The following is a 25,965-nucleotide window of genomic DNA, read 5'->3' as shown; positions in this document are numbered from 1 at the left end:
CCTGATGACAGTGCTGGAAGTGGTTTAATGTCCTAATCAGGGCAGGAAAGGTGCGTACAGTGGCACATTCAACTGCATCCTGCTATGTGCATCACCCCAGCCCCTCACTCTGCCTTCCCAAGCCTACTCCTGCACATCACTCCTCACACCAACTTGCAGGTGCACTCATCCCTCTCTATGCACTTGCCTCACATCCCCACCTGCACGTCCAACACTGACACTCACCCTCACCTTAATGTAGTTATGCCTCTCCCTCAGTCACCCCCAACAAATGTTGTCCATCCATCTGTTCAACACATTCCATTACTCTCATAGGTCTCTTTCCCTCCTTGCAGAAGAGAGCACAGAACACCAAGGAGAGGCAAAGACTAGTGGGGGACCGCAGGGATCGGTCCTTGGACCCCAGCTATTCACAATATATATTAATGAACTAGACGAGGGAACGAGATGTAATATCTCCAAGTTTGCAGACGACACAAAGCTGGGTGGGAGTGTGTGCTGTGAGGAGGATGCAGAGAAACTCCAGTATGATTTGGACAGGTAGGGTGATTGGGCAGATGCATGGAAGATGCAATATAATCTGGATAAATGCGAGGTTATCCACTTTGGTGTCAAAAACAGGAAGGCAGATTATTATCTGAATGGCAATAGATTGGGAGCAGGGGAAGTGCAACGAGACCTGGGTGTCCTTGTGCACCAGTCGCTGAAGGTAAGCATGCAGGTGCAGCAGGCGGTTAAAAAGGCAAATGGTATGTTGGCCTTCGTAGCGAGAGGGTTCGAATACAAGAACAAGGATGTCTTGCAGCAGTTGTACAGAGCCTTGGTGAAACTGCACCTTGAGTATTGTGTGCAGTTTTGGTCGCCTTATCTGAGGAAGGACGTTCTTGCCATGGAGGGAGTGCAGCGAAGATTCACCAGGCTGATACCTGGGATGGCAGGAATGACGTATGAGGAGAGATTGGGTCGATTGGGCTTATACTCGCTGGAGTTTAGAAGAATGAGAAGGGATCTCATCGAAACTTATAACATACTAATAGGACTAGACAGACTAGATGCAGGAAGGATGTTCCCGATGGTCGGGGAGTCCAGAACCAGGGGTCACAGTCTAAGGATAAGGGGTAAGTCATTTAGGACTGAGATGAGGAGGAATTTCTTCACCCAGAGAGTGGCGAACCTGTGGAATTCTCTACCACAGAAGGCAGTAGAGGCCAATTCATTAAATATATTCAAGAAGGAGTTAGATATATTTCTTAAGGCTAAAGGGATCAAGGGATATGGAAAGGCGGCAGCGACAGGGTACTGAATTTGGAGCCGGCTTCCCGATATGCTGTCAATTTCAGGGCTTTTAACACCCCCACCCGCTCCCAAACTCCCCCCACCCATGTTGTTAGCAAAAAGTCAGCTTACTGAAACAGTTTAGGATCCTGTGTTGTATTGTGTGGCGACTCTGTGGGCCATAAGAACATAAGAAATAGGAGGAGTAGTAGGCCAGACATCCCCTCGAGCCTGCTCCGCCATTCAATATGATGGCTGCTCTTCGACCTCAACTCCACTTTCCCGCCTGATCCCCATATTTTTTATTATTTGTTCATTGGATGTGGGCGTCGCTAGCAAGGCCAGCATTTATTGCCCATCCCTAGCTGCCCTCAAGGTGGTGGTGGTGAGCCGCCTTCTTGAACCGCTGCAGTCCGTGTGGTGAAGGTACTCCCACAGTACTGTTAGGGAGGGATTTCCAAGATTTGGACCCAGCGACTATGAAGGATCGGCGATATACTTCCAAGTCAGGATGGCATGTGACTTGGAGGGGTACTTGGAGGTGGTAGTGTTCCCATGCGCCTGCTGCCTTGTCCTTCTAGGTGGAAGAGGTCACGGGTTTGGGAGGTGCTGCCAAAGAAGCCTTGGCGAGTTGCTGCAGTGCATCTTGCAGATGGTACACTGCAGCCACAGTATGCCAGCGGTGGAGAGAGTATATGTTTAAGGTGGTGGATGGGGTGCCAATCAAGCGGGCTGCTTTGTCCTGGATGGTGTCGAGCTTCTTGAGTGTTGTTGGAGCTGCACTCATCCAGGCAAGTGGAGAGTATTCCATCACACTCCTGGCTTGTGCCTTGTAGATAGTAGAAAGGCTTTGGGGAGTCAGGAGTCGAGACACTCGCCGCAGAAGGTTGGGCCTAGGACACTGCCCTGAGGAACTCCTGCAGCGATGTCCTGGGGCTGCGATGATTGACCTCCAACCACCACAACCATATCCCTTGATTCCCTTAGAATCCAAAGATCTAATGATCTGCCTTGAATATATTCAATGACTCAACATCCACAGTAGAGAATTCCAAAAATTCACCAAATGGTCATTTTTACCTTCATTGCCTGGGTGGTAATCTGATGGATCGCCCGCCCTTTATAGAACCCGTCCGATAGGGCAGGTTCTACAATGGCAACACCCATGTTAAGACCATCGCCCCAGCTATTGTTAAGTTGGAAAATATTTACATCTTTAAAAAAGTTTTAAAATTTGTAATGTGTAGATTAGGAATCAATATTGTCAAAAGGTATTTTATTTCACAATGGCTTTTCTACTGAATCCATATAGCATCAGTAGTTTCCTTATTTCATCCATTCATTTGAGCAAGACTAAACTCAATTTGCTCCTTAGGGCAAAAACACTTAATGTTGTAAAGATCTGTCAAATTAATAGATTTGCTAATCCTTCATTGTTAAATTAATGTAATGCTCGGATTAGAAAACAAGCATTAAAAGTCCTTAAGCTGTGGTCCCACTTCACCGGTGATGTCATCTCATCACCGGTGAAGACCAGATAATCTCTTTTAGTGATGTTGGCTGAAGGATAAATATTGGCCAGGACACCAATGATAACGCCCCGGCTCCTCTTCGAAATAGTGCCATGGGATATTTGACATCCAGCCAAGCAGGCAGATGGGGCCTCGGTTTGACGTCTCATCTGAAGGACAGCACCCCAGACAGTGCAGCACTCCCTCAGTACTGCACTGGAGTGTCAGCCTAGATGTTGAGATGCACGAGGGGGAAGATGGGGTCTCGGTTTAACATCTCACCCAAATAATGAAGGAGCCAGAGACTTTTTACATTTCACGCTGGTTGCAAAATTGCATCTTTATATTGGGCACATGAAAAAATACCTGAAGTGTGCCCAAATTGAATTGTTACCAGGGAGAGAAAAGGCACATGGATTAAAAGTTTTAAATTAATTATTAATTCAAATGTTTTTATTTATAATTTTTTTAATTATAAAAGTGGCCGAGATCCTTCCACGGGTGCAATCCATCTGGTAGAGGTGAAATTGTGCCCAAGTTTCTGTGCAAACTAATCGACATAAGCCGGAAGGTAAACTCGGAAATATTTTTAGTAGTTTGCCACCACACCGAGGAATAGCCAGAAAATGATCAACCCTTCAAGTCTTTTTTGTTTTAAATGATGTATGATTTCTGCAGCAGTGGGTCAGGCCTTAATTCACTGCTGATCAGCACCTTGCGCTGGATTCATATGACCACAGGTGCTTGTGCACCCAAGAATCTGGCCGCAATGTAATGAACTCCCACCGATCAAGTGAAATTGGAGGAAAGCTGCATTTCAGTCCTCGGGGGTGTTGCCGGTTTTGTGAGCGGAGACTGGTATGGGCGAAGGGTTCAATGGACACACTTAAAAGATCGTGGTTACGAGCGTAACTCATTTCCGCCCCCTTTTAAGCAGTTTGACTTGTTTTCACCCAGATTACGCATGCATCTGGGCGCAAATCAGGAGGAAACTCCAGGCCAGTATGTTAGCATAAAGTCAACATTATAGTAAAAGTTACTCGAGACACCGTAGCAACATTAGATCGTCTATGTTGACATCTTACAATGGCTGACCCAGTGGAGCAAAATACCATGGAGCAGGCAGCAGTCAATAACCAGTTAATTTTTTTTTTTTTTTTTAATTCATTCACAGGATGTGGGTATCACAGGCAAGGCCAGCATTTATTGCCCATCCCTAATTGCCCCCGGGGGAGGTGGTGGTGATCCACCTTATACAACTGAGTGGCTTGCTAGGCCATTTCAGAGGGCAGTTAAGAGTCAATCACATTGTTGTGGGTCTGGAGTCACATACAGGCCAGACCAGGTAAGGACAGCAGATTTCCTTCCCTAAAAGGGCATTAGTGAACCAGATGGGTTTTTACAACAATCCGATAGTTTCATGGTTACCATTACTGGCACTAGCTTTCTATTCCAGATTTATTTAATTAACTGAATTGAAGTTCCCCAGCTGCCATGGTGGGATTTGTACTCATGTCTACAGACAATTAGTCTAGGCCTCTGGATTACTGGTCCAGTACCGCTAACCACTATGCTAATGTATCCCATAACATGGGAATCTCTGTTCTAAGGAAGTATGAACAGTAAAAGGGCATTGCCAAAAGGCATCAAGCAAAACAATTCTAAGGAATGCCCCGCATACAGTAGCTAACCACACCCTTATATATTCTGCAATCTTCTGATACAACTGGCCAGAGGCCAGAATTTGCCAGAAATAAAATGGCGTGTTTTTAGAACACCCAAGCTTGTGAAGCTGCTCTACTTACACCATCTTACTTGCTTGAAAGAGCACGGGTACATCTACTCATACCTCTGCCTTTTACCAGAGGTAAAACCAAACTCAAGCTAGAGACTGATTTCTGTAATGCTGAAGAATATAGGTAAGAACATTGATCACTGGACACGCATCAGTTGTCCTTATCAGATCCTATTATAGTGTAGCATCACCTGTACTACGAAGAATGGGTAATATCTGCACTTGTTTGTCCATTGCACGAGCCTCTCACTGCCTTTTATTGCAAAATTTCCTCCTAAAGCAATACCAGCTGCACTCCCACTACTGTAGAAACTGCCCCTGCCCCCGTTTACGATATCCACGACAGCCCGATCCAAGTTTGCACGAGATCAGCCATGAGCTGCAACTACTACACTGAAGGTACTTTCCCCAGTAGCGAAGAAAAGTCTACAGGATTGCTGTAGCAGAACCAGTTGAATGAGACAGGTGAGAATAAGTCTTTCTGCTACTTATTCCAATAGTAGCCCAAATACTTCACTGCTGCATCATCAGGCAAGGGATTCTGTACTGATACGGTTCTCAGAGACATGGGCTGAAGCTGTTTGTTTATGACATGCACAATGTTTAACTGCTCCATGCAGGGGGGCGAGACAGGCGGCCGATCCGACATCACCCATTTTGCGCCATCAGTGAAAGACTTTTAAATTGTTTATGGAATGTGGGAGTTTCTGGCAAGGCCAACATTTATTGCCCATCCCTAGTTGCTCTCGAGAAGGTGGTGGTGAGCCACCTTCTGAACCGCTGCAGTCCGTGTGGTGAAGGTACTCCCATAGTGTTGTTAGGTAGGGAGTTCCAGGATTTTGACCCAGCGACGATGAAGGATCGGCGATATGCTAAGTCAGGATGGTGTGCGACTTGGAGGGGAACTTGGAGGTGGTGGTGTTCCCATGTGCCTGCTGTCCCTGTCCTTCTAGGTAGAAGAGGTCACTGGTTTGGGAGGTGCTGCCGAAGAAGCCTTGGCGAGTTGCTGCAGTGCATCTTGTAGATGGTACACACTGCAGCCACAGTACGCCAGTGGTGGAGGGAGTGAATGTTTAAGGTGGTGGATGGGGTGGCAAATCAAGCGGACTGCTTTGTCCTGGAGGGTGTTGAGCTTCTCGTGTTGTTGGAGCTGCACTCATCCAGGCAAGTGCAGAGTATTCCATCACACTCCTTACTTGTGCCTTGTAGATGGTGGAAAGGCTTTGGGGAGTCAGGAGGCGAGACACTCGCTGCAGAATACCTAGCCTCTGACCTGCTCTTGTTGCCACATTATTTATGTGGCTGGTCCAGTTAAGTTTCTGATCAATGGTAACCTTCAGGATGTTGATGGGGGAATTCAGCGATGGTAATGCCGTTGAATATCAAGGGGAGGTGGTTAGACTCTCGATTGTTGGAGGTAGTCATTGCCTGGCACTTGTGGCACAAATGTTACCTGCCACTTTTCAGCCCATGCCTGAACGTTGTCCATGCGGGCATAGACTGCTTCATTATCTGAGGAGTTGTGAATGGCACCGAACACTGCAGTCATCAGCGAACATCCCCATTTCTGACCTTATGTTGGAGGGAAGGTCATTGATGAAGCAGCTGAAGATGGTTGGGCCTAGGACACTGCCTTGAGGAACTCCTGCAGCAATGTCTTGGGGCTGTGATGATTGACCTTCAACCACCACAACCATCTTCCTTTGTGCTAGTTATGTCTCCAGCCAGTGGAGAGTCCCCCCCCCCCACACCCCCAATTCCCATTGACTTCAGTTTTACTAGGGCTCCTTGATACCACACTGTCAAATGCTGCCTTGATGTGAAGGGCAGTCACTCTCACCTCACCTCTGAAACATAGAAGATAGGAGCAGGAGTAGGCCATTCGGCCCTTCAAGCCTGCTCCGCTAATCAATGAGATCATGGCTGATCATCCAAATTCAGTACCCTGTCCCTGCCTTCTCCCCATATCCCTTGATCCCTTTAGCCTTAAGAAATATATCCAACTCCCTCTTGAATATATTTAATGAACTGGCCTCCACCGCCCTCTGTGGCAGAGAATTCCACAGGTTCACCACTCTCTGGGTGAAGAAATTCCTCCTCATTTCAGTCCTAAATGGCTTACCCCTTATCCTTAGACTATGACCCCTGGTTCTGGACTCCCCGGCCATCAGAAACATCCTTTCTGCATCTAGTCTGTCCAGACCTGCCAGAATTTTATAGGTTTCGATGAGATCCCCTCTCAATCTTCTAAACTCCAGTGAGTATAAGCCCAATTGACACAATCTCTCCTCGTACGTCATTCCTGCCATCCCAGGTATCAGCCTGGTGAATCTTCGCTGCACTCCCTCCATGGCAAGAACGTCCTTCCTCAGGTAAGGTGACCAAAACTGCACAGAATACTCAAGGTGTGGTCTCACCAAGGCCCTGTACAATTAAGCTCCTATGTCCATGGTTGAACCAAGGCTGTAATGAGGTCTGGAGCCGAGTGGTCTTGGCAGAACCCAAACTGGGCATCAGTGAGCAAGTTTTGGCGTAAGTGCCACCTGATAGCACCGTCGATGACACCTTCCATCACTTTGCTGACGATTGAAAAGGAGACTGATGGGGCAGTAATTGGCCAGGTTGGATTTATCCTGCTTTGTGGACAGGACATACCTGGGCAGTTTTCCACATTGTCGGACAGATGCCAGTGTTGTAGCTGTACTGGAACAGCTTGGCTAGATGCGCAGCTAGTTTTGGAGCACAAGCCTTCAGCATGATAGCCGGGATGTTGTCAGGGCCCATAGCCTTTGCTGTATCCAGTGCACTCAGCCGTTTCTGGATATCACGTGGAGTGAATCAATTGGCTGAAGACTGGCTTCTGTGATAGTGGGGACCTCAGGAGGAGGCCGATATGGATCATTCACTTGGCACTTCTGGCTGAAGATGATTGCAAACACTTCAGCCTCATCTTTTGCATGCACGTGCTGTGCTCCATTAATCATTTGAGGATGGGAATATTCATGGCGCCTCCTCCTCCCCCCGTTAGTTGTTTAATGGTCCAGCACCATTCATGACTGGATGTGGCAGGACTGCAGGGCTGATATGATCCATTGATTGTGGGATCGCTTAGCCCTGTCTATAGCATGTATGTAGTCCTGTGTTACAGCTTCCCCAGGTTGGCACCTCTTTTACATACACCTGGTGTTGCTCCTGGCATGCTCTTCTACACTCCTCATTGAACCAGAGTTGGTCCCCTGGCTTGATGGCAATGGTAGAGTGAGGGATATGCCAAGCCATGAGGTTACAGATTGTGGTGGAATACAATTCTGCTGCTGATGGCCCACTGCGCCTCATGGATGCCCAGTTATGAGCTGCTAGATCTGTTCTGAAACTATCCCATCTAGCACGGTAGTAGTGTCACACAACACGATGGAGGGTGTCCACAGTATGAAGGCGGGACTTCGTCTCCACAATCACTGCTACCAATACGGTCATGGACAGATGCATCTGTGACAGGAAGATTGGTGAGGACAAGGTCAAGTAGGTTTTCCCCCCCCACTCGTCTTGGTTCTCTCACCACCTGTCACAGGCCCAGACTGGCAGCTATGTCCTTCAGAACTCTGCCAGTAGTAGTGCTACCGAGCCACTCTAGGTGAAGGGCATTGAAGTCCCCCACCCAGAGTACATTCTGTGCCCTTGCTACTGTCAGTGCTTCTTCCAAGTGTTGTTCAACATGGAGAAGTACTGATTCATCAGCTGAGGGAGGGCGGTAGGTGGTAATCAGCAGGAGGTTTCCTTGCGCATGCTTGACCTGAAGCCATGAGACTTCATTGTTGATGACTCCCAGTAAGTGGTTTACCAAGTCAATGTTGAGGACTCCCAGGGTCACTCCTTCCCAAGTGTGTGCCACCACCCCTGGTGGGTCTGACCTGCTGAAATCATTCTGTGAGTATGACGATGTCAGTCTGTTGCTTGACTAGTCTATGTGACTGCTCTCTCAATTTTGGCACAAGTTCCCAGATGTTGGGGAGGAGGACTTTGCAAGGTCGACTTGGCTGGATATGCCGTTGCCATGTCCGCAGCCAGTGCAGAGGTCGATGCCGGGTGATCCGTCCAGTTTTATTGGGCCAGAAATTCGGGTCCAAATGCGCGAGTACGGCCTGGGTACTCACGCATCTGGCCGGTGGAAATGCCGGCGTTCAGCATGCACAGCGCATGCGGGGAACGCTGGCATTTCCAGTCCTCTGAACGAAGGGGTTCAGAGGCACAGCGCGTGCGACTGCACAGGCAGCGCTTGCGCAGTGAACTTCGTCAATTTCATTCATGGATTCAGTGAGGGCAAGTCCTTACAAGGTACACTTGAAAAAAGCATGTGTAAAGTTGTTCCAAGGCTGCGGAGGAAGATATATTTTATCGTGGAGCTTCTGAAAGGCAATATTTGTGTTTGGGAAAGGGAGGGAAGTTATTTTAAGAAATTAAGTTTTAAAGTTTAAATTTTTTTTTTTTTTTTTTTTTAAAAACGGGTTTTCAGAACGGTAGGTAGAAGGAGCAATTGTGGCTGTGTGAATTGAATGTGAAAATGAGTGTTCTAAAATGAGTAATGTAACATTTCCAGCACTTTTAAGAAAGAAACTTTTCATCAGTAATAAGTAATTATGTATGTATGTCTGCATATATTCCTTTACATATATGTATGTATGTTTTATATTCCTTTACTTGTGTAGGAATGTATGTTTTTAATTATGATTTTCCAATAAGTTACTTTCTCTGAAAGTCATAATTAAATAATACATTCATACACATAAATAAAGGAATATATACATAACACGCAAAGGAATATATACAGACATACATACTTTCAGAAGCTCCACGATAAGAAATATCTTCCTCCGCAGCCTCTGGAGCAACTGTACCCATGCTTTTTTCATGTGTAAGTTGTAAGGACTTGACCTCACTGAAAGCATGAATGAAAGCGGCGAATTTTACTGCGCACGCGCTGCCTGTGCAGTCGCACGCGTTCTGCCTCTGAACCCCTTCGTTCAGAGGACAGGAAATGCCGGTTTTCCCCGCATGCGCTGTGCATGCTGAAAACCGGCATTTCCTCCGGCCAGACGCGTAAGTACCCCGACCGTACTCGCGCATTTGGAAGGGAATTACTGGGCCAACATTTTACATGTCAATAAAATGAAAAATTTAACAATTGCACGATTTGCCCCCTCGCATCTGCGACTGAGGGTCCAAGGAGGTGCATTGCGCAAGAGGTCATCGTCGTACGTATCCTCACACTGTTCCCTTTGGGGAACTGTATGAAGTGGTGGAAGGATTTATGGCCGTGATTAACGCTCATTCCGTGACCGTAACCATCTTTGAACCAGCCATTAGGGTGGTTAGTCCTATGGCGTGAGGGTTTTACGGGCTCCCACAACCCATCTGAGAAGGGGGGGGGCCACCCACACCCACGGATGCAAGTATCCCGCTGGATGTCCACCCAGAATTTATAGTTGGAGCTCCGACTCCACTTGCCGGGACTGTCTGGAGTGGGGTTCGAAACCCTACTCCTTCTTGCCCAGCGGCGGGGATGCTTACTGTTACGCAAAAGGCCCACTCCGCACAAAAAGGTGACACCCATACGTTTCCTGCGCCTTTTCCCTCCCCGTGACTGGAGCCCTATGCTGCCACTTGAAAGACCAAGCTATCATCTGCCCTTTTTGCGGCGCCTTTGACTTCTCATTACCAATGATGAGCAGGTGCTGCGCCTCCACCTCCTTGAGGAGATTGCCGAGGTCATCATCAGTTCAATTGTGAGTTCTTTTAATGCCGTGAATTGTGCTCATTCCAGCCATTTCACGTTGCTAATCGGATTGGGCCTTTGGCATAGCGGTAGGATCCCCGCCGCTGGGCTAGATCAGGGTAGGGTTTCGAACCCCGCTCCAGACAGTCCCGGCAAATGGAGTCGGAGCTCCGGCTCTAAATTCTGGGTTGATATCCAGTGGGATATTTGCGTCCGTGGGTGTGGGTGGCCCCCCCTCCTTGTATAGCTTGTGGGAGCCCGTAAAACCCTCCCGCCATAGGACTAACCGCCCTAATGGCTGGTTCAAAGATGGTTACGGTCACGGAATGAGCGTTAATCATGGCCATAAATCCTTCCACCACTTCATACAGTTCCCCAAAGGGAACAGTGTGAAGACACGTATGACGACGACATTGCTAAATAAATAAATGGAATTAAAAAAATTCTTTTAGGGCTTTTAAAAGTCTTTAAATTGCTTTAATTCTGTTTAAAACTACTTCAGATTCTTCAAAATAATGTAAACGTTTTTAAAAGTTTATAAAAAAGTTACCAAAATCTTCAAAAAACTTCCAAAAACCTATTTAAAACTGCTGCTTTGCATGTAAAAATGCTTAGCAGCTTGGCAGAAACATTGGGGGCGTGTCCTGTTAAACTGAGACCTCAAGGGGCGTGTCTCAGTTGCACAGCGCGCTACAGGCTTCGCGCTGGCTGCACTCCTGGGCGGCGTGACGTCATACGCTGCCCGGGATTCTTCTTTTTCAAAATCGAATTCCAGGCGTCTCTGGAGGTCAACGGCCAGCGTGTCGGGTAAGTGCATATCAGGGCCTTGCACGCGCGGCAAGCCCCCGATCTGAATTTCTGGCCCATTATGTTTCGTAGCAGTTAATTATAACCGAGTGACTTGCTAGGCCATTTCAGTGGGCAGTTAAGAGTCAACCGCTTTGCTGTGGGTCTGGAGTCACATGTAGGCCAGACCAGGTAAGGACAGCAGATTTCCTTCCCTAAAAAGGACACTAGTGAACCAGATAGGTTTTTACGACAATCCGATAGTTTCATGGTTACCATTACTGATACTAGCTTTTTATTCCAGATTTATTTAATTAACTGAATTTTAATTCCCCAGCTACCATGGTGGGATTTGAACTCGCGTCTCTGGATCATTAATCCCCCCACTCCCAGTCTCCCAACACCTCAATTAGAATCAAGGACCAAAGGAGCAACTTGGGGAATTATGGGATGTGCAGCAGTGCAACCACAGTTTGGAGTCAGGTCTCCAGCTTGTTCATTTTGGCAAATAAGGTGTGCGGCACAGGGAACTGTCAGGAAGCAAAATACATAGGTTAACTCCACTCCCCCAAATAAAAGTACATGATAATGCACACTTATTCCTCAGACATCCTTTTTTTGCAATTTTTATCACTCCTGCATCCAACATAGTTACAGTACAAACGCAACACTTTACCTCTATCAGGGGTATGCACTGCTTTTCTGCAAATGTCTCATTCAATAAACTTTCACAAAATGTTGCTGGTCATTTTACTGGCAAATCCGGCCACGTGAGTGAGAGAATTTTAACATATTATGAAAAGCTATTTCATAGAATCATACAGCACAGGAGGAGGCCATTCTGCCCATCATGTCTGTGCTGGCTCATTGAAATAGCTGTCCCATTAGCCCCACTTCCCTTCAAGTATATATCCACTTCCCTTTTGAAAGTTCCTACTGAATCTGCTTCCACTGCCCTTTTGGGCAGTGCCTTCCAGATCACAACAGTTTGCTGTGTAAAAGAACATTTCCTCATTATCTCTCCTCTGTTCCCCATGAGGTGCGAGGGTGCGCGGCCACACAGTGATCTGGAACGTTCCATGCACTTAAATTCACAGGCTGCGCACTGAGCTGGATGGGAGGGGCCCTACCCAACGAGCAGGAAAAAGCCACCACTGCCCTAGACAAAGATGGCGGCCCTACGCGCAGCATAAAGCAGAACACCTGCCCGCACTAAGATGGTGACACCCATGCCCTAGGTAAAGATGGCGGCGTTTTTAAAATTTTTTTTTTTTTTTAAATTCATTGATGGGATGTGGGCATCGCTGGCTGGCTAGGCCTGCATTTAGTGCCCATCCCTAATTGCCCTTGAGAAGATGGTGGTGAGCCACCTTCTTGAACCGCTGCAGTCCATATGGTGTAGGTACACCCACAATGCTGTTAGGAAGGGAGTTCCAGGATTTTGGCCCAGCGACAGTGAAGGAACGGCGATACAGGTCCAATTCAGGATGGTGTGTGGCTTGGAAGGTGATGAAGTGGAAGAACCTGGTGACCCCCGGGTGGCAGAGGTCATTGTGGAGGGCCCTCAGCCTATCGATCAGCGCGCCGGCGCAGGTGCCACGCGATAGGGCATCTGGGGGTTCATTGAGCTCCCCAGGCCGGAACAAGATCTCGTAATTGTCAGTGGAAAGTTCGATTCTCCACCTCAAGATCTTGTCATTTTTGATTTTGCCCCTCTGCTTGTTGTTGAACATAAAAGCAACTGAACGCTGGTCAGTGAGCAGGGTAAATCGTTTTCCGGCCAGGTAGTGCCTCCAATGACGCACAGCCTCCACAATAGCCTGGGCCTCCTTCTCGACCGTGGAGTGTCTGGTCTCCGGGCCCTGGAGGGTTCGTGAGAAGAATGCCACAGGTCTCCCCGCCTGATTAAGGGTGGCGGCCAGGGCGAAGTCGGACGCATCGCTTTCCACCTGGAAGGGGATGGATTCGTCCACTGCGTGCATGGTGGCTTTGGCAATGTCCTCCTTGATACGGTAGAAGGCCAAGCGGGCCTCTGCCGTCAGGGGAAAAGAGGTGGATTTGATCAGCGGACGGGCTTTGTCTACATAGTAGGGGACCCACTGGGCGTAGTAGGAAAAAAACCCTAGGCACCTCTTCAGGGCTTTTAGGCAGTGGGGCAGTGGGAGTTCCATAAGGGGGCGCATCCGGTCCAGGTCGGGACCGATGACCCCGTGTTTCACAACACAGCCAAGGATGGCGAGGCGGTCTGTGCGGAATATGCACTTCTCCGTGTTATATGTCAGGTTCAGGAGTTGGGCGGTGCGGAGGAATTTCTCGAGGTTTGCGTCATGGTCCTGCAAGTCATGGCCGCAGATGGTCACATTGTCTAGGTAAGGGAAAGTGGCCTGCAGCGCGTTTTGATCGACCATCCGGTCCATCTCCCTTTGGAAGACGGAGACCCCGTTGGTAACGCCAAAGGGAACCCTAAGGAAGTGATAGAGGCGGCCGTTTGCCTCAAAAGCAGTATACTGGCGGTCTTCAGGGCGAATGGGGAGCTGGTGGTACGCTGATTTCAGGTCAATGGTCGAAAAGACGCGGTACTGCGCGATCTGGTTGACCACGTCAGCTATGCGGGGGAGTGGGTAGGCGTCCAGCAGGGTGTAGCGGTTTATTGTTTGGCTGTAGTCGATGACCAGGCATTGTTTCTCGCCGGTCTTAACGACCACAACCTGGGCTCGCCAGGGGCTGGAGCTGCCCTCAATAATCCCCTCCTTCAGGAGCCGCTCCACTTCGGTTTTGATGAAAACCCTGTCCCCGGCACTGTATCGCCAGCTCTTTGTGGCGATGGGCTTACAGTCGGGGGTGAGGTTAGCAAACAGTGGGGGGGGGGGGGGGGGTGGGACCCTGAGTGTGGAGAGGTTGCATCTGGTGCGCGGCGGGCAATTTGGAGGCTGCTGGCTGCGGACTGTGAGTGGGGGGGGGGGGGGGGGGGGGGGGGGGGAGGGGGCCACCGTACGCCATCGTAACGCTTTTGAGGTGGCACTGGAAATCCAACCCCAGTAGGACGGCAGCGCAGAGGTCGGGCAGGGCCAGGAGTTTAAAATTATTGAACACAGTCCCGTCTACTACTAGTGTCACCACGCAGTAGCCGCCAATGTCCGCTGACTGGGACTCGGAGGCCATAGAAATCCGCTGGTGCGCAGGCAGGACTGGGAGAGAGCAACGCCGCACCGTGTCGGGGTGGATGAAGCTCTCTGTGCTCCCGGAGTCAAAAAGGCAGTTTATTGCATGGCCGTTTACCTTAACGTCCATTTTGGACCGAGCTAGTTGGTGCGGTCTCGTTTGGTCCAGCGTAACAGAGGCCAGCGTAGGGGTCGGTGTGTCGCTGCAGGTATCAGATGGGGGGGGGGGGGGGGGGGCGGTCTGCTGCGTCCCGGCTGGTGTCCAAGATGGCGGCGTCCATGATTCCCATGTGGCTGGAGTCGTCCAAGATGACTGCTGCTGCGGTGGTTCGCACATGGCTGGGGAGGCCCAAGATGGCGGCCCGCACGGGGCGCTGTTGGGGGCCCAAGATGGCGGCTCGCCCGGCCCACACGCGGCGCTGCTGGCGTTCGGGGTGGCTTTGGCCTTGCAGACGCTGGCGTAGTGTCCCTTTTCCCCGCAGCCCGAGCAGGTCGCATTCTTCGCCGGGCATCGCGCTCTGGGGTGTTTGGCCTGGCCACAGAAGTAGCATTTCTGGCCTTGGGGTACTGCTGTCTGGCTTTGGGACACTGCTGCGGTAGTTGGGCCGTGGCTAGGGTGGCACGGTGCTATCCTACCGTGTCCCAGGTTGTCGTTCCCCGCGGCGTCCACGGTGTAGAGGAGTAGGCATCCATGCCCCGGTAGGCTGCGTCCAGCGTTAGAGCGATTTCGGAGGCTTTGTCGAGGGTGAGGTCACTCTGCTCCAGCAGTCGCTGTCGGGTGTAGTTGGACCTGTGGCCCGCTACGAAGGCATCCCGGATCAGTTCCTCCGTGTACTTAGCGGGCGTTACCGCCTTACACCCACAGGCCCGGCCAAGCACGGACAGTGCTTGGAGGTATTCCTCAGTCGATTCCCCAGATTGTTGCTTGCGACTCCCCAGAAGGTGTCTGGCGTATACTTCGTTCACAGGGCGCGTGTACTTGGTCTTGGAGCTGGAGGGCGGCTGTGTACGAGGTCGCGTCCCGGATGACTGAGTACACTCGGTGGTTCACCTTGGAGATCAGGACAGACAGTTTGTTCGCATCCGTTATGACCGCAGTGGAGGCAGTCAGGAATGTCTCGAAGCACATGAGCCAGTGAGCAAACTTGGTGGAAGCATCCGCTTCCCGACTGTCCAGGTCCAGGCATGCTGGTGTGAGGATCTTCTCCATTATAAAAAATTTAGTTAATAAAATTGATGCGCCATCAATTACTCAAAAGACTGAGGTTAAGCGAGTAACAACCAGGCTTTTATTAACTAAAGAATGAAGGTCTTGTCTTGAGTGGTCGACCCGTCCAGAATACTAAGGGACTGGGAGGTAGTCACTTATATACCTGGAATAGTGGGAGGAATCAGCCGAGGCATGTCCAGACCTGTACCTAGTGGAATACACATACACCTACAGACATGTATAACAGTGGTTTACCACAGAGGGTAACTTGTAGGTGGTGATGTTCCCATGCATCTGCTGCCCTTGTCCTTCTAAGTGGTAGAGGTCGCGGGTTGGAAGGTGCTGTTGAAGGAGCTTTGGCGAGTTGCTGCAGTGCATCTTGTAGATGGCACACACTGCAGCCACAGTGCACCGGTGGTGGAGGGAGTGAATGTTGAAGGTGGTGGATGGAGTGCCAATCAAGCGGGCTGCTTTATCCTGAATGGTGTCGAGCTTCTTGAGTGTTGTTGGAGCTGCACTCATCCAGGCAAGTGGAGAGTATTCCATCACACTCCTGACTTGTGCCTTGTAGATGGTGGAAAGGCTTTGGGGAGTCAGGAGGTGAGACAATTTTTTACAATTTTTTTTACAATTTAAATCGCTTTATTGGCATGATAAGTCACATCTTATGTTGCCAAAGCATCAAAATACATTTATGGTTTAGCACATAAACGCAGTTCTATTCATACAGTGTATAAACAGGTATATCCCTGAGTGTATACTCGCCGCAGAATTCCCAGCCTCTGGCCTGCTCTTGTAGCCACAGTATTTGCTGAACAAACAAAGCAGCAGGAGCCTGGCTTCACAAATATAGCGGCACTCACGCTCTGGACATTAAAAGCGGCTCTGGCGCCGCGCACAAAGATGGCTGCGGGGCCTTTTCTGTCAGCTGGTTGATGCCATTGAGGTTCCCTTCACAGAAGTGACACCTGGCGAGTTCCAGTGGGAGTCGAGAGTCCGGAGGGCAGCAGCTGGAGGTCCGGTTACAATGGGAACGAGCAGCGAGGGGAGCAGCCTGGCTGGCAGCCTGCAGGAGTCCAAGCAGCCCAGCATGGTAAGGAGGAGGCCCGGCACCAGGCCACGGGCCTGCCCGCTGGCAGCTCACTTCCCGTCGACCGCGCTCCACATTAGCGCCGCTCTGCCCAGCACTGGGTGAGCAACAGACTATCCCAGTTTCAGTCCTGAAAATGTTTAGCTGTGTTGGAGTATTCTGCCTTTGTTTCTGGTCCTGTAAAATATGAAGCCATCTGGACAGTAGTTCAATCTGTAGAAAGTATTCTAGACTTCCAAGATATAGTGGATATCCTTTAGGAGATGTAATGCATATCCTACAGATTCTTCAGTAAGTGATTTACCATGGTCAGGGTTAACTGTTAGACTGGAGTTGCAATAACTGTGTGGCAGAGTAAAAAAATGCTGTTTCTCAGTTCATAAGAGATGCAGTCTGCTTATGGAAACTGTTGCTAAGCCATTTACATGCTGATATTTTGAAAACCTGTTATGCTGCACCTACCGGGCCGGCCTGGGCCGCTCCAGACCCGTGGAGTGGGGGAGTATCTCTGGGTAGTTGGGGGGGGGGGGGGGGGGTGGGGAGGAGGGGAGGGGAAAAGAGTTAGAACCTGTTCATTTTTAGGTTAACTTTTTTTTTTTAAATTATCCCAATCTCTAGACAGCAAGTATCTTGGTGAACCTCTTCAGGCAAAACTTTTTTTTAAATGTTTCACATTTCAATTCATGTGGTGTAATGCAGATGAGCTGTGCACATGTAACCCAAGAAGACAGTCCTGAACTAAAAATGCTGATATGAATGAGTGTCTGATTAAAGCTGAACAATACTAAGGTGGGAGGAGAAGGGTAGCACTTAATCTTAAATTAGGCTGCAGTTCTACAAGCGTTTTGCTCCCATGGAAAGTGGTTTTGGGTGCACTTCAATGAAGAAGTGGTGGTATAACCCAAGAGATAATTGAGGGTACTAAAGGCACAAGGCAGGAGTTTCATATGAATTTATGTTTGCACTGAGTGCACGTTAACTCCAGCTTTAGTGTCTCACCACCTCCCAACAAATGTTGGAAACAAAGTTATTGCTAAAGTCTGGTGTAATAATAACCCAACAGAATAAGTCATTTGGTTCATCCAAGTGTTTTCCTTGCACCAACAATATCCAGTCTATTTGTTTTTGGGATGAGATGTTGTATCTGCTCCTGTGGTTCAGATAGATTAATAAGGGACAGCCAGCCGGAATTGTTAAAGACAAATTGTGTCTGCCTAATCTGATTGAGTTCTTTGATGAAGTAACAGAGGGTTGATGAAGGTAGTGCAGTAGGTGTATATATGGAAAGGCATTTGATGAAGTACCACATAACAGACTTATTTGGAAGATAGAAGCACATGGAGATGACGGTAACTCGGGTACATAATTGGCTATGGGATAGGAAGCAGGGAGTAGCGGTGAACGGATGTTTTTCTGACTGGGAAGAAGTATGCACTGGGGTCCCCCAGGGGTCGGTATTCGGGCCATTGCTTTACTTGTTATATATAAATGACCTGGACTTGGTTATAGGGAGTACAATTTGGAAGTTTCCAGGTGATACAAAACTTAGCAATGTAGTAAATAGTGAGCAGGATAGTAGCAGAGGTAGAATGGGATGTGTAAGACTTTGCCCAGAATGTATACTGAAGCGAGGTTCCTTCTCCACAAACCTCGACATAATGGCCATCTTGATGGTTTAACTGCTAATCAAATTAACCTGATGTTTCTTGTCTGAATTTACAAAGGAATGAGATGACCTGGACAATCTCAGAGAGTTATTGTGACCTTGCTAATGTGTTAGCTTTGGTGCCTCCATTGTTCTGGCCAATCTGCTATTAACACCTCACATGGGATGGTGCCAACCCACCTGCTTCTTCCTACTCCCCCACTGTCCTGACTAATCTCCAATATTAGCATAACCTAATTGGACAATGACCCCAAGATATTATGATTAACTTTGATGGGACACTTGACAGAGCAACACAAGACACATGTAATATAGTTTTTGTAAGAGCTACGACCTGTTAGAGATTAAATAAAGCCACTAATGAGGTTTATAAGCCAAAAAAGGACAATGGATTTTATTATTTTTTTTTTATTTTTTTTTTATAAAGAGTTTGTCTGATTATCTCATGATTGAGACAGTGGGTGGCAATATGGCATTACTGTATAAATGCTTTTAAGTGGTTGTTGTAAAAGTTGCCAAGGACAAAAGGTTACGCTGAAAGGAGTTCATGGCCCGCTCAATACAAAAAAAATTAGATGGAACGTTGCTCCCGTCTTTTTTTTTTAAAAACAAGTCTCTTAAATCTGTGTCCTCTGGTTACTGACCCTCCTGCCAGTGGAAACAGTTTTTCCCTATTTATTCTATCAGAACTCCTCATAATTTTGAGCACATTGGCCTCGATAATAAGACATTCTGGCTGGCTGGCGGATGGGATGAGGAAAGCAGCTGGGGAGCAGGGTGGGGTGTAGAAGAGAGTTGGACAATGCAGAGGGGGGGAGAGGGTGGTCACCGATCACAGGGGTCTGATCGTGGGGGGGAGCTTGGTGGGCCGGGGGAAACACTCCTGCTCCTCCTGGCCCACAAGCAGTGCTGTAATGGGACTTACATGATGGATCCAGCCCTTCGTGTCTCCCTTCAGCTCGGGAAACCTGGCTGCCAGGCGTTGAAACTAAAAGTTCAGTTAAATTGGAGGCACGTAGCCTTCTTAAAAGGTCGCCCGCCCCGCCTCCCGAGAGCGGGTTGGTCGCCCGCCCCAACCCACCTCCATTAAAACCGGTTGTCCAATTTTTTTTTTTTTTTTTTTTTTTTTAAATAAACCCCCACCCTCCCTGGGGGTTAAAATTACCCCTATTAGTTCACTAAAATATTATAACTCAATGGCAATTCAGTAAAAGAATCTTCCTTAGGCTTATAAATCGCTGGAATTTAGAAGAATGAGAGGAGAGCTCATTGAAACTTATAAAATTCTAACAGGACTAGACAGACTAGATGCAGAAAGAATGTTCCCAATGGCAGGGGAGTCCAGAATCAGGGGTCACAGTCTAAGGATAAGGGGTAAGCCATTTAGGACAGAGATGAGGAGGAATTTCTTCACCCAGACAGTGGTGAACCGGTGGCATTCTCTACCACAGAAGGCAGTTGAGGCCAATTCATTCAATATATTCAAGAAGGAGTTAGATATATTTCTTAAGGCTAAAGGGATCAAGTTTTATGGGGAGAAAGCAAGGACAGGGTACTGAATTTGGATGATCAGCCATGATCTCATTAAATGGCGCAACAAGCTCGAGGGGGTCGAATGGCCTACTCCTGCTCCTATCTTCTATGTTTCTATGTTTTCTTTAACTTTGCAGACCAGTAAAACATATCCATCTGTCATCGTGACCACATATCAGCAGTTTTGACTGGCTGCCCAGAAATGATGGTTGGCAGCATTGGCTGAACATGTTCATATAACATTCTTTTATTCACTATTTAATGGAAGCACTAACCACTTCATTTCCGACTGGTTAGTAATCTTTAAAATAATAGGCAAAGGAATCACAAAAAAGAGCCAGGCCTACGACCCAAACTCCTGGGTGGGAATGCTGTCCATTCCGGCCAGCTTCCTGTCGGGTGTTAAAATTGGGCCTAAACAGACTAAGTATACCAGAGTATCACAAACAGTAATTTTTAGGCTCCTATCACAAGAAGGGTTTGGTTCTGATAAGAGATAAAAAAAAACACAAACCCTGAAAATCTGAAATGAAATAAATGCACAGCAGGTAGGTTAGCACTGGAAAGAGGAGCAAGATTAAGGTTTCATGTGGGACACTTCACAGTTCTGATGAAAGGTCCCATTTGAATCTCCACCTCTCTACCTCTTTCCTCCTTTAAGACGCTCCTTAAAACCCACATCTGAATAAGTTTCTGTCCTAATATCTCCTAATGTGGCTCGGTGTCAAATTTTGTCTGATAACGCTTCACAAACGTTTTGGGACGTTTAACTATGTTAAAGGCGCTATATAAATACAAGTTGTAGTTAGTCTCATTTTCCTTTGCGATGATGGTTATCCTGACCGACCCACCTGAGGATTTTCTGTATTATGAGGGTTGAGCAGATGATATTGTGAGGGAACACTGCCAACTCAGCAAGATTTACTGGGTCAGATCATCTCATGAATGAGGAAGTTAATCCAATAATGTAAACATTTTGGTTTGTACTTGTGGGTATTGTGTTTAGACTTACTTCAGGAGTATTATTTTGACAAACACAGATGGTACAGTGTCAGTTTGACTCAGTGGCAGTATGAAGCACTCTCGGATCGGAGGGTTCAAGCCCAAGTCCATGGCTTCAGTACACAAATTAGGCTGGAACTTCACTGCAGTACTGAGGGAGTGCTGCATTGTTAGAAGTGCCATCTTTCAGATGGGATGTTAAACCAAGGCTCCAATTGCCAATTCAGGTAGACATGAAAGATTCTCCCCCACCCCCACGGCACTCTCTGAAGTGGGATAGGGAAGGGTCCTGGCCAACATTTATCCCTCAAACAACAACTTGCATTTATAGAGCACCTTTAACATGGTAAAACGTCTCCAGGCACTTTACTGGAGCGTTATCAGACAAAAATTGACACACCAAAACAGATAAACTGGTCATGTACCCCATTCACTGTTTGTGGAGCCTTGCTTTGCGCAAAGTGCCATCTGCCTTTCTTTGCGTTAACAAGTGATGAGACTTCAGAGGTAATTCTTTGGCTGTGAAATGCATTATATAAATGCAAGCTCCTTCCTTCCTTCTACATCAAACTCTCTACTTGCTCAGAATACCGTCATATTTTGTTGTCCAGTCCACATTTTGAAAATGAGATGCAGCATTAATTTTAATGGAAATTGAGACCAGATTGATGCTTTTACAGCTACTACATGCAATGCTCCACTGATATTTCTAGCATGGAGCAATTAGCTTTCAAAGGCATCGCCAGCATCTTGAGTCTCAACTAAAGTGCTTATACCATCACTGCTTTAAGTTAAGTTTATTACAATACACCAGGGATCAAAATAACAGCATTGAGCCAGCAGGCATGCACAATCAAGTCTGCACTATACATAGATCATGGCACAAATAATATTAAAGCTTTTTTTGTGACTTTACTGATTTCTTTAGGCACTCGTGAGGCCATGGATCAGCCTGCTGTGAAACGGTTCTTTGTGTCTGTGGATCTAACATCATTCAATGTTGTATCTTTGAGCAGCTGGAATTTAGCGGAGACAATTGCCAGCTTTCAACTACATGTTCCACAAACAAGTGGATTTTGTCCATTATTTTGATCCCTCTTCACAGTAACGTTAACCAAGTATCCCAAAATTTCATCAACTACTTTTCAAAGAATAAAACTTTATGGTAAGTACTTACATTTGTAATATGACATAATTGCACATAAAATCTATTTTATTAGGAGTGGTTCAATTAATAGAAAAGCTAAAGGTCAACATTCGCTCAATGGCAAGTTATTCATATTAGCAAGATTACAAAAATTGATTCTTCATTTTATCAGGATCATTGGGCTGAACTTTCAACTCTGGCGAGTAAACCAGGCAATAATCGGATCGGCCACCTGTTATACACCCGTCCAATTTTACTCTCCACTCTCCTTAGCAGCATCTCTCTCCTCTCCCCCCACCCCCCTTCCAAACAGGATCTCCTCTCCCTACAGAGAAAAATCCCCTCTCTGCCACCTGCAAAGTCTCTCACTACATAACAGGGTCATGATGAAACGATAAAAGCTTTCTATCTTTCCCTGTAACTGTTTGTATTTCTTTGTCTCCCGGTCACTGGTTTTCTGGGTTTTTTTCCCCCCACTATCTTCCTCTCATTCACTTACCCTCATTATCATTTCCACTCCATGTGTCTGTGTCCAACTCTATTGTTGTTCAAGGATAAAGGGTTTAGTATTCACACTGAAACATCATGCTTGTACTTATACTGGTCTCAGATCCTGAGCCCCCTCCCTCAGTCACACTCTACACAAGCTCCACAACTCCAACTTGACATTGAGGCTGAAGATTTTGGCCAGGCACTCTGCCCCCACCCAGTTCTCTCTGACAGCATACTCAGAAAAATACTGTAAAATATATAAATTACATTTTTCTCCCCCATAATTGCTCTCCCTTCCATCTCAACAAGGTCCACCTATCAACAAGTTCTCTCCTTCCACCCCCACATAGCACCTCTTGCTCATGCCCCACTGCTCAACAGGGTCTTTCTCTGCCATTTGTTCTTCCATCCTAATAGCATCTCCTCTTTATACTCTCTCTCCAAAAATGGTCTCTCGCTTGCTTCGTCCCCTCCCGTTTGGAGAGACTCTCAATCTCTCTCTCTCTATCTCTATCCCTTCCCTTAATAGGGTCACACCTTATCCTTCCTTTCACCCGTTGACCTTGGTGTTATTATTGCCAGTGACAAGGCAGCTGTTAACTACTCAGGAATGTGTCTCCAGGTTTTGTATCAAATTACTGCTGAATTCTGGTCTAGATCATCAGCAAGTATCAACTTAGTTACAGCCTTGGGTAGTTTGTCTGTGAAAAAGGAATTCGTTTTACTACATTCAAGAAAACCCAGAGTAATACAAGGCCTCTCAGCCCATCAGTCTCACTCCATCCAGGCTCCAGGTATGATCAATCTATTATGGACTGCCTCATCTGCTGGTCCCTTAATGGGGTTATTTCCTCTTGAGCACTCACATTGCACATGGAGAGCAGAAATCCCAGGCCATAATCTTTCATCAAGTAAACTCACCTCCTGACTCCACGAACTTCCGTCCACATATCCATGGCATAACTAAGACCGCCTATTTCCACCTCCGTAACATCGCCCGTCTCCGCCCTTGCCTCAGCTCATCCGCTGCTCATCAAACCTCATCCATGCCTTGGTTACCTCTAGACTCGACTATTCCAACACACACCAGACTGGCCTCCCACGTTCTACCCTACGTAAACTTAGGCAGCCGAGTTTTGGATGACCTCATGTCCTAATTTGCACCAAGTCCTGTTCACCCATCACCCCTGCACTTTCTGACCTACATTGGCTCCCAGGAGTGTGATGGAATACTCGCCATTTGCCTGGATGAGTGCAGCTCCAACAACACTCAAGAAGCTCGACACCATCCAGGACAAAGCAGCCCGCTTGATTGGCACCCATCCACCGCCTTAAACATTCACTCCCTCCACCACCGGTGTACCGTGGCTGCAGTGTGTACCATCTACAAGATGCACTGCAGCAACTCGCCAAGGCTTCTTTGACAGCACCTCCCAAACCAGTGACCTCTACCACCTAGAAGGACAAGGGCAGCAGGAGCATGGGAACACCACCACCTCCAAGTTCCCCTCCAAGTCACACACACCATCCGAAGTCGGAAGTATATCGCCGATCCTTCATTGTCACTGGGTCAAAATCCAGGAACTCTCTCCCTAACAGCACTGTGGGAGTACCTTCACCACACAGACTGCAGCGGTTCAAGAAGGCAGCTCACCACCACCTTCTCAAGGGCAATTAGGGATGGGCAATAAATGCTGGCCTTGCCAGCGACGCCCACATTCCAGGAATGAATTTTAAAAAATTAATGGAATGAATGGAAATCTCTTCAGCTATACCAAGCCACAGTGTTACTATCTCTACAACCTCACTCACCCTCCTCAGCTGATAGCAATCCTGTCTGAATGTGTTATTCAGACATCTACAGATCAGATTTATCCCAGATGAAAGATATCCAGACACACACACAAAGCTTGTGTGATGTTCAGAAAAAGAGATTCTAACAGGAACTATATTGTTTAAATGTTTCAGAAAACAGCACTGCTGAAAATACAGAGTTGTGTCTTGTACCTTATTTTAAATAAAATTTCCAAAGTTCAATCTCTAATTTTCTAATGACTCTTTACAAAGCTTCCACCCTCCCGTCATTCCCCTCAAAACTTTAACAGCTTTACATGGCACCAGCATAACTTTGAATCTTTCGGCTATACTTTCCTGAGTGGTCCCAGATTATATAAAAACAGCAATGGAAGGAACTGAGTCTTCTCAATAATGCTGGTATGTTGGAGAATAAAATTATTTGAACACTTTTACCATTGCACTAATCAATTCATTAAAAAAAGACAGCAGTTATGTACCCTGGATTAATACTGCTCCATTCTTTCCGTTCAAAAAAAGAGTTCATAAAGGCCTGTTTATACAGTTCCCAAACTCCCTGCTTAGATAAAACAAGTACAGGAAACTTTGGTTTACCCGGAGGTTGTATGTCCGGAAACCTCGATCCACCGGCAGAAATCAGGAGCCGTTTTGTTAGGTTTTTTTTCTTCTCCTCGTGGCTTTTTTTTTTCCCCCCCCCCCCCCAACAGTCAGGCTCTGGAAAGTCTCTCTGAAGCTGTTGCTAAGCTACAGACGCTTCCAAGGTATGGGCCGAATGTTTAGAAGCTGTTGCTAAGCAACAGTGTTTGTTGTCAGATACAGAGGTGAAAACCTCCGTATCCTTCAGAATTAGCGCTGGTTTGTCCGGCAGTTTTGATAGATCGGCAACAGCTCGGTCCCGTCGGTTCCGGATATCACAAAGTTTCCTGTACTAATGAAAATGTTGCTCCTTGGAAATGTTGGATCAAGTTGGTAGCATTGGTGTACCAGTGAACTAGCCCACAGAGCTGTCAAGCATGGTTTCATAGCCACAGTAAACTAGGACATCTGGGATGACACGGAGGCAAGAGAAGAGAACAACTGGGTTAGTATCATGCAAAGTATTTAGTGGTTAATTACCGAAGATGATTAGAAGGGGAATGGAAGATAGATAACCCTCAGACGATGGATGGGGCGAGTTGAAGCAAGAAAGGAATTAAAAATAAAAAAAGGAGGGAACCAAAAATTAACATCTTTATAAAGAATTCAATCCATTGCCTTTTACAGTACATCTCATACAAAAAGTGTATAGAAGCAAAACTGAGCTGAATGCTCAGGTCCCTCCTAGGAGCCAATCACATACAGTGATACTTCCTTATCCCTTATGCAAGTAATAACAAAGTTTTGATTTGATTTTTCTGCATTCTGGCCAATTGCTTTTTAAAAAAAGATAATTACGGAATGTCATTGAGCCCATCTTAATTCATCCATCCAGAGAACGTAACATCCCCCCAATGTAACTTCCAATTTCTGGTAAAGAAAGACATGCATTTATATAGTGCCTTTCACAAACTCAGGACATCCCAAAGAGCTTTACAGCCAATTAAGTACTTTTATTCCAAAAGCAAAATACTGTGGATGCTGGAAATCTGAAACAAAAACAGAAAATGCTGGAAATACTCAACAGGTTGGGCAGCATATCTGTGGAGAGAGAAACAGAGTTAATGTTTCAG

At 47.1% G+C, this 25,965-nt stretch overlaps 1 protein-coding gene across 4 annotated transcripts in view; it reads right to left on the bottom strand.

Annotated features, from left to right (window-relative positions):
• Positions 1-25,965, bottom strand: part of slc16a12b (solute carrier family 16 member 12b) — a 141,982-nt gene that overhangs the window by 111,313 nt on the left and 4,704 nt on the right. The window lies entirely within an intron of this gene.

Source organism: Somniosus microcephalus, chromosome 8 (assembly GCF_052327205.1).
Source record: "Somniosus microcephalus isolate GS21.2 chromosome 8, FLI_Smic_1.0, whole genome shotgun sequence".
Classification (NCBI taxonomy): Eukaryota; Metazoa; Chordata; class Chondrichthyes; order Squaliformes; family Somniosidae; genus Somniosus; species Somniosus microcephalus.
The sequence above is the reverse complement of the archived record's forward strand: the minus strand, read 5'-3'. Positions and strand labels throughout refer to the sequence as shown.